Genomic DNA, 12,809 nt, shown 5'->3' with positions numbered 1-12,809 from the left:
GCGAGGACCATCTCCACGACTTAAATGAGGGCTGGCAAAGCGGATTGTCTGGCAAAAATAGATCTTGTAGTGGAAGTGACGGGGGAAAGCTTTGTTACGTATTTCCCCGGGCACTTGGAATGTTGGCTCACCACCGCTAGGACCAGGACACGGGCCTGGATCATGGCGGGAACGTGACTGTATTTATTTTTAAACCCCAAAGTCAAAACAGCTGCGGAGTGGCCACGTTGTCGCTTCCAGCAGCATTAGGAAACTAATTAACCACCTCCCCTACGTTTCTTGGAAAGCTGCCTCCTGTTTCTTTCAAACAGGCCTTGTGACAGCCCTTGACATTCGGACAGTGAGATGTTAAACTTGGGACGATCCGCTGTCGGACCCTCTTGAGTCGCAGATGTTTGCAGATCGGCTTTATTACAGGGGCCGGAGTGGACAGTAGTCATGGGGCGTGTTATTTCTTATTATTTTTATGTGAACTGCTTTTATGCTGCTCCTCCCAGAGAGGCTGATGTAGAATCAATGAACCCAGATGGTTTCTACCTGCAGGCTTATAATCTGAAAAGCCACGACACGCAAAGAAAAAGGACTGGGGAGGGAAGACGGGAGCAAGGATTTATACTTGCAGCAGGGCTGAGGAAATGGCCTTGCTTCTCCCTTTCATCTCCCTGAGCTCAGCCTGCTGGAATGGCCGCTGGTGGTGACAGATGAGACCTTTCAGCAGGGCTGGTGAAACGGCCCTGTTCTCCAACTGGCCCCAGAATTCATGAGGACGTGACTCTTGCACCCTGCAGCATGGCTGCAAAAGGTGTCGTTAAGAAGCCATTCCCAGCAGTCTCCTCACACCTCTGGTGACACATGCTCCCACCCTTGATGATAAAGGAAAGGCACTCTGCATGCGTTCAGACGCCACCCTCTTGGGCAGCTGTTGGTCTTTCCCCAGGGTTCGACTTTTTTTCAGAAATGGTTTGCGGCTTTTGAAATAAGGCATTGGTCGGCCTGGGTTTCTTTGCACCACTGCCCATTGCAGAGAGCACAGCTGATGCTGATAAAAGCTGGCAGGAAGGGAAATCCCAAGGATGATGAATTGGGAAAAAACACCCCCCACACACATCTATAGGCCCCAGGAGGCATTTGACGGAAAGGGCCCATCGGAAAGTTGTCTCCGTTTAATAATTCATCACTTGTTGAAATTATGTGTTGAAGAAAAGGGGCAGGGGAGTGATGTAGACATCATGGAGTTATTAGAAATCTGGTGGGTTGATATACCCAGGGTTGGATCCACTTCTGCAGGTGGAAAGTGGATTTCCCCGTTCCTCCTTCCCATGGCAGCTGCTGCAACCCCCCTCCCCTAAATGCTACACAGAGAGTCAGGAGACCATGCGGAATGGAGTGAGCTGTTTGTGTGTGTTGGTGTGGGGGGAGATCCCCCAAATTGGACAGACTTTCCATGAGTGCAGCCCTTCCTGTCGAGGTAGGCAGATCCTGGATCTAACCCCAAGCAATGTAGGAATGGCTCCAGCACATGCTCAGAGGCACTCTTATTTATTTATTATTACATTTATATCCTGCTTTCCCCCCTCTTGCATGGAGCCCAAGGCGGCTTATGCGATCCCCGTCCTCTGCATTTTATCCTCACAACGACCCTGTGAGGTAGATTATGCTGAGAGTTCAGCATTGCCCCAAAGTCAACCAGGGAGCTTCATGGCTGAGTGGGGACTGGAACCAAATCTCCCAAGGCCCAGTCCAGCGTTCTAACCACTACCCCACACTGGCTCTTGCCCTTGTGGCCATAGGGAGCTGCCTTCTACCAAATCTGCCACCGGTGCACTTACCTACCCCGTGTCAGCTGCTCTACTGACAGCAGTTATCCTGGCTGCCAAACAGAGAAAGGTCTTTCCTGTTCCTTCTAACTGGAGATGCCAGGGACTGAGCACTGTGTCCCACCGACCTACAGCCCTTCCCCTTGAAATTAGAGTAAGATTCTAGGCTGTCCATGTAGGGTGTCCACCAGGCATGTTGGACTGGAACTCCCAGCATCCCCCAGCTAGGAAGTTTGGGGCCCAGGCCTTTTGTCTTCGGCCCTTCCCACCACTGGAACACCCCCCCCAGAAAGCTTCTCCGAAGTGGAATTCAGCCCTCAAGTTGAAAGTGGTTCCACACTCCGAGACTAAAAAGACTACAAGATAGGTGCTAGGCAAGCCTCTCTGTGGAGGTAATTCCACAACCAGGGAGCCAGCACTAAAAAGGCCCTCTTTTTAGTAGCCAATTACTTCACCTCATTTGGCACGAGCACCTGGTGGAGGGCTTTGAAGACTATCTTAGGGTCTGGGCAGGCTAGATGGAAGAAGACGGTCACTCAGGTCATCTGGGCCCAAGCCAGGTGTTTAGGGCTTTCTCAGCCTGGTGCCTGCCAGGTGTTTTTGATTCCTGAGCATCAGCCATTCTGGCTCAGGCTGAAGTCCACATCTGGAGGACCCCAGGTGCAGGAAGGCTGGTTGAGGGCTTTAAAGGTGAGTTCCGGTGGGAGCCAGCGTGGTGCAGTGGTCAGAGTGTTGGACTAGGACCCAGGAGATCTGGGTTCGAGTCCCCACTCAGCCATGAAGCTCACTGAGTGACTTTGGGCCAATCACTGCCTCTTAGCCTGACCTAGCTCACAAGATTGTTGTGAGGATAAAATGGAGAGGAGGAGGATAATGTAAGCCACCTTGAGCTCCTTGCAAAAGAATGTAATAATATAAGGGTGCAATCTTAAGCACATTTAGACAGAAAGAAGTCCTACAATTCCCAGCATGCCCCAGCCAGCATGCTGAGACTAGGATTTCTTTCTGTCTAAATGTGCATATAGGACTATGCCACAAATGTAATAATGTATAGACTAGGAATTATAATTAGTGAATCCCTTTGTTTCTTTAGTGATCTTGATTTATTATTCTGTACATTCTTCTTTTCGTTGCCTTTATTTTGTTAAATTTATTTTGAAAAAAAAAACCTCATGATAAATGTAATAGTGTAAATATAATACTTACATACATACATACATACATACATACCAGCACTTTGAATTGGGCCCAGAAATGGACCGGAAGGGAGTGCAGATCACAAAAACCTGGCATAATTTGTGTGCTGTTAGCCCCCACTACTCTTTGCTGTCCATGCCACCTCTGCTGCACAGCCCATAATAAGCAGTGCGTTATTTGTCCGTGGAATTTCCCCCCCGTTTTATAAGTAACAATGAACGGATGCCAACTGCAAATGCAATATTAGCTGAGCTTTGGCAGTTTCAAAGTTGATGTTGAATGGTTGTCAGCATATCTTGCACATTGCTTTGGGTTGCTAAAATGTATCAGGGTCGGATCCAAATTAGAGTAGACCCACTGAAATCAATGGAACTTCAGTTCGCCATGGCTTACCTGTCCCGCTTGATTTCAGTGGGTCTACTCCAAGTATGTCTAAATCTGGATTTTTCCTTCCGTGTGTCAACGGTTTTCAGTAGCTTTGGCTTTTCTCTTAAATTGACACAACGTACAGGAAGGACGTACTAAATTCAGGCACGTTTATTCCAATAAATCTAATTTATTCCAGTAAAACATTCTACATAATATAGCATTTAAATAATATTAAGTCTGCTTTAATCCCCCCCCCATATTTTAGATCAAATACTTGAGGTATATTGGGACAAAAAAATTAATATAGTGTCCTTTTTTTCTTTTTTTAAAGCTTTGGCATTTTCTAAATACAAGTGAAATTAACATGCTAAATTAGATCACTCTCTATGGCATGAGTGGGGAAACTCCCCCCTTTTCCCCCAATGGCCAATCATTTAGCAGTTTCCCAGCTTTGAAGCAATTTTTCTCTCCATACTAAAAGGCAACTCCTCTCCTAAGGGCTGACTTACTGGCAGGAAGAACTTTTAAGTTAAAATCTGCTGGTTTCAGCACCCCTCCTGTATACCCCTAAACTGTTTGGGACCAAATTACCCAAAGGTATTAGTTGTATCAGCCTGCCTCTACTTCAAGAACAGCAACAGAGGCCCTTATCACTTGCCCACCTTTGAGGGCAGTTAAGTGGGCAAGTACATGAGAAAGGGCCTTTTCTGCAGTGGCCCCACACCTCTAGAATGGGTTGCCATCATGGTCCTGTCAAGATCCATCATTGCAAGTTTTTAGGAAGGCCCTGAAGACTTATTTGTTTTCTGTGGTCCTTTCCTGATTATGTTTTAATTGGATTGTTCTGGAGCGTGTGTGTTTTTAAGCTGCAACTGTGTTATAGATTTTAGTACTATCTGGGCTAGATGTTTTATTTTTTGCTTTTATTAATTTTGACTGTTTTATCCTTGTATGGGATGTTATTGCGGAAGCCACCTTAGGAGAGCTTTTGCTCTTAGAGGCCTAGAAATATTTGAAATAAATAAATCTGGTAACAGCCACCAGACTTCTCTGGCTTTAAAATGGGACTTCCTTAATTTTGCACTTTGGAACCTAGATGCAAACCAAAACTCAGTTATTCTTTGAAAACTGCACTTCTCTGAAAATTGCAATGGAGTTCTGTAATTCAAAAATACATGTATTTGGGGAAAAGGTTCAGAAAAAGGTATATATGAGTGAAAATAACTTTAAAAATGCATTCAAAAATGTATTCTTTTGCCCAACATGCACAAAAAATGTGTATGTTGGGCAAAATTGCATACATTTTCACTGAAACTTTAAACAAGAATAAAATAAAATCTCAAAGTTTGGGATGAACCATATTTAATATTGGGAGAATTCTCAAATTTTGGGATAAACTGAACTTAAGACTTGGAAAATGAGAGACCGAGAGAAACCAAAAGATTCCTACTTACATTTACAATTTTATGTGGGGGAAACAGACAAGAGAAGAAGATGTAATCATTTCAGTGGCATAGCTTACGAACTAAATTTTGATTACAGGGGAAACAGCAGAGAGGAAGGGGAGACATAAGCAGAGGAAGTATATGCTGCTATTTCTGTTACATGTCTTAGGCTTGGTTACAAGCTAAGCTGCGCTTTTCTGATGAAGCTGTAGCTTAAAAATGGCTGACGTTGAGTCCTACATAGAAATGTTCCTTCCCCCACTATTATTAAGGCATCTCCTGTCTTTTGCTTGGCTGCATCTGCCACATGGCTGTTTGTTTTTCCTATTCCCCTTTCCTCTTGGATCTTTGCCGAAGATGACATGGTCAGGGAAAAGTCTTGTCAACTGCAGCACTGTGTTTATTCCACCACCACCCCAGTCAGATGCATATGTGCGTATGCATCAGTTCTAGTGTGCATAGTTTCACATACGTTTGTGCATGTATGTGTGAAGGAAATAGGTAAAATTGGCAAGGCTTTCAGACCTACTCAGTTTCACCTGACTCCATGGGGATTGAAGGGAATTGTTGAAACTGACAAACTCCCTGCTGACCTTATCCCTTTCACCTGAGTCTCCAGAGAGAGACACTGGTGAAGTTAACAAGGTTTTCCTCCTAGTTTCTGTTTCAGGGAAGATTGAGGAGATGGTGAAGTAAGAGAGAGAGAGGGAGACAGGGACAGAGACAGAGAAAGTTGGTGAATGAAAGCACTAGAGAGACAGTGGCTGGGTTTATTTATTATTTATTTATTGCATTTATATCCCACCTTTTTCCCTCTTGCACGGAACCCAAGGCGGCTTACATTATCCTCCTCCTCTCCATTTTATCCTCACAACAGCCCTATGAGGTACGTTGGTCTGAGAGTCTGTGACTGGCCCAAAGTCACCCAGTGAGCTTCCATGGCTGAGTGGGGACTAGAACCCAGATCTCCTAGCTCCCAGTCCAACACTCTAGTCACTACACCACACTGGCCCTCACTCAACCACTGAGTGCGGTTTAGTGTGTTGTGTGAACCCAGCCAGTGAAGATATTTGTGAATGATCATAGAATCATAGAATAGTAGGGTTGGAAGACGCCTACAAGACCATCGAGTCCAACCCCCTGCTCACTGTAGGAATCCAGGTCAGAGCATCCCTGACAGATGGCTGTCCAGCCTCGTCTTGAAGGCCTCCAGTGTGGGAAAGCCCACCACCTCCCTAGGTCATGGGTTCCATTGTCGTATTGCTCTGACATTTCTCCTGATGTTCAGCCAGAATCTGGCTTCCTGACACTTGAGCCCATTATTCCGTGTCCTGCACTCTGGAATGATGGAGAAGAGATCCTGACCTTCCTGTCTGTGACAACGTTCCAAGTACTTGAAGAGCACTATCCTATCTCCAGTACTTTCCATCTCTCTTCATAGGGCTTTGTTTCCAGTCCCCTGATCATTTTCGTTGCCCTCCTCTGAACCCCCTCCAGCCTGACTGCATCCTTCTTAAAGTGTGGTGCCCAGAACTGGATACAGTACTCCAGATAAGGCCTAACCAGTGCTGAGTAGAGGGGAACTAGTACTTCACGTGATTTGGAAGCTATGCTTCTGTTAATGCGGCCCAAAAGAGCATTTGCCTTTTTTGCAGCCACATCACATTGTTGGATCATATTCAGCTTGCGATAGACAACAATTCCAAGATCCTTTTTGCTTGTAGTGTTGTTGAGCCACGTATCCCCCATCTTGTAACTGTGCATTTGGTTTCTTTTTCCTAGGTGCAGAACTTGGCATTTATCCCTATTAAATGTCATTCTCTTGTTTTCTGCCCAGTGCTCCAATCTATCAAGATCACTTTGAATTTGTTTCTGTCTTCCAAAGTATTAGCTATCCCTCCCAATTTTGTGTCATCTGCAGATTTGATCAGCATTGCCTGCACCTCCTCCTCCAAGTCATTCATACAAATGTTGAAGAGCACTGGGCCCAGGACTGAGCCCTGCGGTACCCCACTCGTTACCTCTCCCCAGTTTGAGAAGGTCCCATTGAGAAGCACTCTTTGAGTCCAATTCTGTAGCCAGCTGTGGATCCACTGAATTGTTGTTTCATCTAGCCCACTTTGAGCTAGTTTGCTCATCAGGATATCATGGGGCACTTTGTCGAAAGCCTTGCTGAAGTCGAGATATATTTGTCCACAGCATTCCCATGGTCCACAAGGGAGGTTACCTGATCAAAAAATGAGATCAGATTCATCTGGCAGGACTTGTTCTTGACAAATCCATGTTGGCTTTGAGTAGTCACTGCATTGTTTACAGGTACTTACAGATGGATTGCTTGATAACCTGCTCCAGAATTTTCCCAGGGATTGATGTCAGGCTGACTGGTCTGTGGTTTCCAGGTTACTCCTTTTTGCCCCTTTTGAAGATAGGGACAACATTAGCCCTCCTTTAGTCATCTGCCACTTCCCCCGTCCTCCATGATTGCTCAAAGATAATAGAGGGTGGTTCTGAGAGTTCTTCTGCCAGTTCCTTATGACTCTAGGATGCAGTTCATCTGGCCCTGGAGATTTGAACTCCTTCAAAGTCATTAGGTGTTCCTTGACCATATGCCTATCGATCTCAAGCTGCAATCCTGCCCCTTCAGCCTGTACTGCGCCTTTGCCAGGGGGGTCATAGACCCTCTTTCGGGAGAAGACTGAGCCAAAGTAGGAACTGAGCACCTCTGCCTTTTCTTTGCCCTCTGTTACCATTTTGCCATCCTTATTTAATAGCTGAACCATCATTTCTTTCCTCTGTCTCTTACTTTGCATGTAGCTGAAGAAAGCCTTTTTGTTGCTTTTAGCATCCCTCGCTAACCTCAGCTCCTTCTCAGCTTTAGCCTTCCTGACGCCATCCCTGCAATTCTGTGCTACCTGCCTGTACTCTTCCTTTGTTACTTGGCCTTCTTTCCACTTCCTATATGTGTACTTTTTTTGTTTTCAGGTCATCTCTTAGCTTTTTGTGAAGCCACATTGGCTTCTTCTGTTGTCTTCCACCTTTTCTTCTTGTTGGAATTGTTTGTAATTGTGCCTTGAGAATTTCCTTTTTTAAAAGCTCCCACCCATCTTGGACTCCTTTTCTCGTTAGTGTCGCTTGCCATGGGACCTTACTGACCATTGTTCTGAGTTTATTAAAATCAGCTTTCATAAAATCCAGGGTACGGTTTTGGCTACACTTGGCTTTTGCTTCCTTTAGAACCATGATCTCAAGTATAACATGGTCGCTTTCCCCCAGAGTTCCTGTAACTGCTACTTTACCCACTAAGTCATCTCTGTTGTTTAGGATCAAGTCAAGGATAGCTGATCCTCTAGTTCTTTCCTCTACTTTCTGTAGGAGGAAGTTATCCGCCACACCAGTCAGGAATTTCCTGGAGGGGCAATGTTGGTATAACTTTCAAATCCTGTTCAGACGCTCTGTTCCGAGGGGGCCCCACCAAGAGAAGTGAAACGTGTGCCTACCAAGGAAAGGGTCTTCTCAGTGGTGGCACCCAGAAAAGCTCGCCTGGCCACCTTCTTTATGGTCATGTTGGTGCCAAGTAAACTTTTTTTTAAAAAAATCCTCCTAGGCCTCTGTGTTTATAGTGTTCTGAACCACTGATTACATGCTATATAGTTGTGAGTCCGCTTTTATTCCTCTTCTCTAGGCTGGGAACGTTTATGCTGCAAGTTGCTCTTTTATGTGATATTCTTTAAAAACAACAACAACAACAATTGTATTTTATCATTTTTTGCTGTAAGTGTAGGGGAAGATTCCCAGACAATAACTGAAAATGGTTTGGGGGTGGAATAAATGTGCAGCTTTCAGCCTTATTTCTGCAGTCGGGTGAAACTGACAAGGTTAGTGAATTTGTCACTATTCATTTATATTTATTATTATATCTATATCTCACCTTTTTTCCTCTTGCAAGGAGCCCAAGGCGGCTTACATGGTCCTTCTGCTTGTCATTTTATCCTCACAACAACCCTGTGAGGTAGGTGAGGCTGAGAGTCAGTGACTGGCCCAAAGTCACCCAGTGAGCTTCGTGGCCGAGTGGGGACTAGAACCCGGGTCTCCTGTGTCCCAGTCCAACACTCTAACCACTACACTACACTTGCTCTCACTACCTATATTACCTACCATTACCTACCTTTCAGTGTTACCTCTTTCCTTCAAACCCCACCTGGAAACTGGACAGTTTCACCAATGCTCTTTGTGTTGTCTTTTTTTAAAAGTGTAGTTATTAATATACATATAGGCATTGATGTATACATATATTTGGCTGTTGACTCATTCACCAGAGCAGGATTTCACAAGACCTCTGAGCATTAGCCTTCAGCTTCCTTCACAGCTGTGCTTGAGGTCTAAATCTTGCTTGCACTGCACTTCTCGGTCCAAGAGTTACATTCACCAGCATTTCCTCTTTGATACCAGAGAACTCATATGTTTCTGGAGCCAGGGAGGGCAGGGGAGAAACCTTTCTCATCTCCCACGCAGCTGTTCTCTTTGCTCACTAGGGTTGCCAACTTCTTTGTTGCTGCCTTGCTCCTCCGCCTTTAACAGCACTGTTATCTGCAGTTATTAGCCAATGACAGATTATGCTAATCTCTGTACCATGGAAAGCACCACCTGGGAGCCAACCTGGCTGGCTTTTTACAATGCTACTTTATCCATAAGGCATATTTCTAAGCCACCTTTCGGTCCTAACAAAGTCATACAAAAACAAAACATTGAAACCAAATTGGACCACACACAAGATTAAGAGCAGAGCTACTTTAAAACACACACACACACACATTTAAAGTAGGATCAGGTCCTTGTTGTTGTTCAGTCGTGTCCGACTCTTCGTGACCCCATGGACCATAGCACGCCAGGCCTTCCTGTCCTGCGCTCTCTCCCGGAGCGTGCTCAAGTCCATATTCATTGCATCGGTGATGCTATCTAGCCATCTCATCCTCTGCCGTCCCCTTCTCCTTTTGCCTTCAGTCTTTCCCAGCATCAGGGTCTTTTCCAGAGAGTTTTCTCTTCAGGTCCTTAGTCTCATGTGAAAAACCATTCCAAGCCATTGGGAATAAAAACACATTTTTACTACCAGCCTGAAACTAAGCAAATAGCCTGCCTCACAGATATGGAAGGGATGCAAAAACTGGGAACGCTCCGTGTTCTGTTTGTGGCCTCTCCCAACGGCACTTGGCGGTCCACTGTTGGAAACAGGATGTCGGGTTAGGTGGAGATTTAGTTTAGTCCAGCAGAGCTGTTCTTAGGTTCCGATTACCCAGTATGCATAGGGAGGCCCAGGGCATCTGATCTGGGGCATAGAGCTACATTCCACCTCCTGGCCAGAAGGAGGCATAGGTAAGAATCGTGTTAGGTTCCAGGGAGGGTTAGAAGAACTCGTCAATATCTGCAAACTCCTTCATGAGTGGGACAAAAAGAATGTGAGATTCAACCCAACAAATCGAATGTGGGAGAAAGCGAAGTGGACCCATTTGTCCATCCAGGTGCAGGCAGGCCTCAGAGTGCTTGGCTCTGGATCCGAATCCTTTGCACGTTCAACCGTGTTTGCTGTGCTGAATTATGGTTGCCACCGCTTCCTTTCTGACCGGCTTCTCGTCTTTAAGAGTTACACAGCAGGCCCGCAAATGTGACTTTCCCCTCTGGGAATAGCTCTACCTCTTGAATTTCACTCTCACATGAAGTGAGAGCTTCATTCCATTCGGGGGTTTTGATAAGAACTTGCCAAAATTTGCTACTTGGGGAGAAAGTGAAACTGACTGATTTGTCCACCGCTAGGCAGAACTAACCAGCCAGATCTTCAGTTATGGGAGGGTCTCTAATTTGGAGTATATTTTTTCCAGACGCTGGCCCCCACCCCATTTCTTTTTATTAAGATTATTTTAAGAAGGCCCAAGCTGTAGGTGACCCTTCTCTTCCCCACGACCTGGAGAGGTGCTGCAAGTCAGGGTAGAAGGTACAGTGTTGGATGTACCAATGGTCTCCCTCCATATAAGGCAGAACCTTAAGTTCCTATTTAAATCAGGCCTTGATTCAGAATCATGAGGACTAGAATCTTGCTTTATCCTTAGGCCCTAAAATTTAGGTGAAGGGCCGTAGCTCACTTGTAGAGCAACTACTTTGCATGCAGAAAATCCCAGGTTCAGTTCCCAGCTTCTCCTAGTAGGGCTGGGAAAACCCTCATCTGAAACCCTGAAAAGCCGCTACTGGTGAGTGCAGTACTGGGGTAGATGGATGAAGGGTCTGACTTGGTATATAAGACCATGCTCCTGATTAAATCTGCCCTAGATTCCAAACCATGAGGACTGGAATCTTACTTCATTTTTGCAGGAAAAACCTGTCAGGGGAATCATTGAATAGACATCCAATAGTAGGCTTGGAAGGGGCCTAACAAGACCATCGAATCCAACCCCATTGAGTGGATGAGGGGGATTTCTTTCTTTCCCAGGGGTGCCTCTGAGCATGTGCTGGGTGCCGAATGCACATGCCAGTGCAACAAGGGACGAATGGAGAGATGTTGGAATCGAAATCAAGGAAAATATCTGTGTCTGCATCATTTTAGAGACCCTAAGCAGCTCCTGTACTCACCTGAGAGTAGGCCCCATTGAACTCAGTGGGACATATGTCTGAGTAGACGTGTACAGGATTATGCTATAAAGATAGTTTTGCGCTCCCCCACCCCAAATACACGTTTTTGCCAGTGGAGGCTGGTGGCTCAGATGTCAGAGGGGTGGTGAATCCGCTCTGGGTTTCAGTCAGAACTGTGGAGGAGTGTGATCCAAAGTGCTTGGATAGTTCACAGTTCTTGAATAGTTCTTCACAGTTCTGACTGGTTCCGACTGAAACCTGGAGCAGATTCACTGCCCCACTGATATCAGAGCCACCCGCCTCCATGGCCATTTGCACCTAAACAAAGATCTTGTAGAGCTGGAAAACATGCAGAAAAGGGCAACTCAAATGATCCAGGGGCTGGAGCATCTCCCCTGTGATAGGTTACAGCAGCTGGGATTGCTTAGCTTGGAAAAAAGGAGGGTCAGGGGAGACACGATAGAGGTGTACAAATTATGCATGGTGTGGGACATTTCCCCCCCTCTCCCAAAATACTAGAACCCAGTGGGGTAATCGTATGACGCTGATTCGGGAGATTCAGGACAGATCAAAGGAAGGACTGCAGAGTTCACCTGTGGAACTCGCTACCGCAGGATGTAGTGATGGCCACCTATTTGGATGGTTTTAAAAGGGGGTCGGACACATTCCTGGAGGAGATGGCTATCAATGGCTACTAGTCCTGATGGCTATGTGCCACCTATGTGCCACTTTTTTTATATATCCCATTTCCAAATATCCATTTAATATATAGTCCTCAGGTAGAGGGCATATCAGATATTAAACTGATAAGAATAGATACTGGCCACCTCCAGTATCAGAGGCAGTATACCTGTGTACTCCAGTTGCTGGGGAGCATGGGTGTGAGGGAGCTGTTGCACTCATCTGCTTGTGGGTTCCTGGTTGACAGCTGGTTGGCTGCTGTGTGAACAGATTGCTGGACTGGATAGACCCTTGGTCTGATCCAGCAGGGCACTTCTGATCTTATGTTCTTTCTATTTCTTCCTCTCTTCGCCACATGTGTTTTTCTTCTAGTGCTGCTCCTGCCTTCAGGCTGCACTGTCATCACTCAATCTTCTTCTGTTCTTAAATACCTCCGAGGGAGTGCTGCTGACTGAACCCATTGCCTCTCCACTTGTATGTACTGAAAGGGAACCAACGCCAAATGAAAAATAGAAATCACCGCCCTCCTCCTCCCACAGATCCTTTCCCCTCCATCTAGACCAGTATTGCCTGTTCCAGGGGTCCTCAACCTTTCTGGGTCAGTAAGCATGTTTGGAATCCTGAGAGAGTGCCATGGGCGCTCCCACAAAACGGCTGCCATGCAGGGGCAAGGCCTGCCCTT

At 45.9% G+C, this 12,809-nt stretch overlaps 1 protein-coding gene and 1 non-coding gene across 2 annotated transcripts in view; one reads left to right on the top strand and one right to left on the bottom strand.

Annotated features, from left to right (window-relative positions):
- The window catches only part of CERS4 (ceramide synthase 4), a 66,311-nt gene that overhangs the window by 12,295 nt on the left and 41,207 nt on the right, over positions 1-12,809 (top strand). The gene's annotated exons all lie outside the window — the stretch shown is intronic.
- Positions 12,097-12,294, bottom strand: LOC146333561 (U2 spliceosomal RNA). The gene has a single exon (XR_014786521.1). It is a non-coding gene; the product is annotated as a U2 spliceosomal RNA (small nuclear RNA).

The sequence above is a fragment of the Heloderma suspectum genome, chromosome Z (genome assembly GCF_057233095.1).
Source record: "Heloderma suspectum isolate Gila_16-S chromosome Z, 16-S_ref, whole genome shotgun sequence".
Lineage (NCBI taxonomy): Eukaryota > Metazoa > Chordata > Lepidosauria > Squamata > Helodermatidae > Heloderma > Heloderma suspectum.
This window is presented reverse-complemented; position numbering and strand designations above follow the sequence as displayed.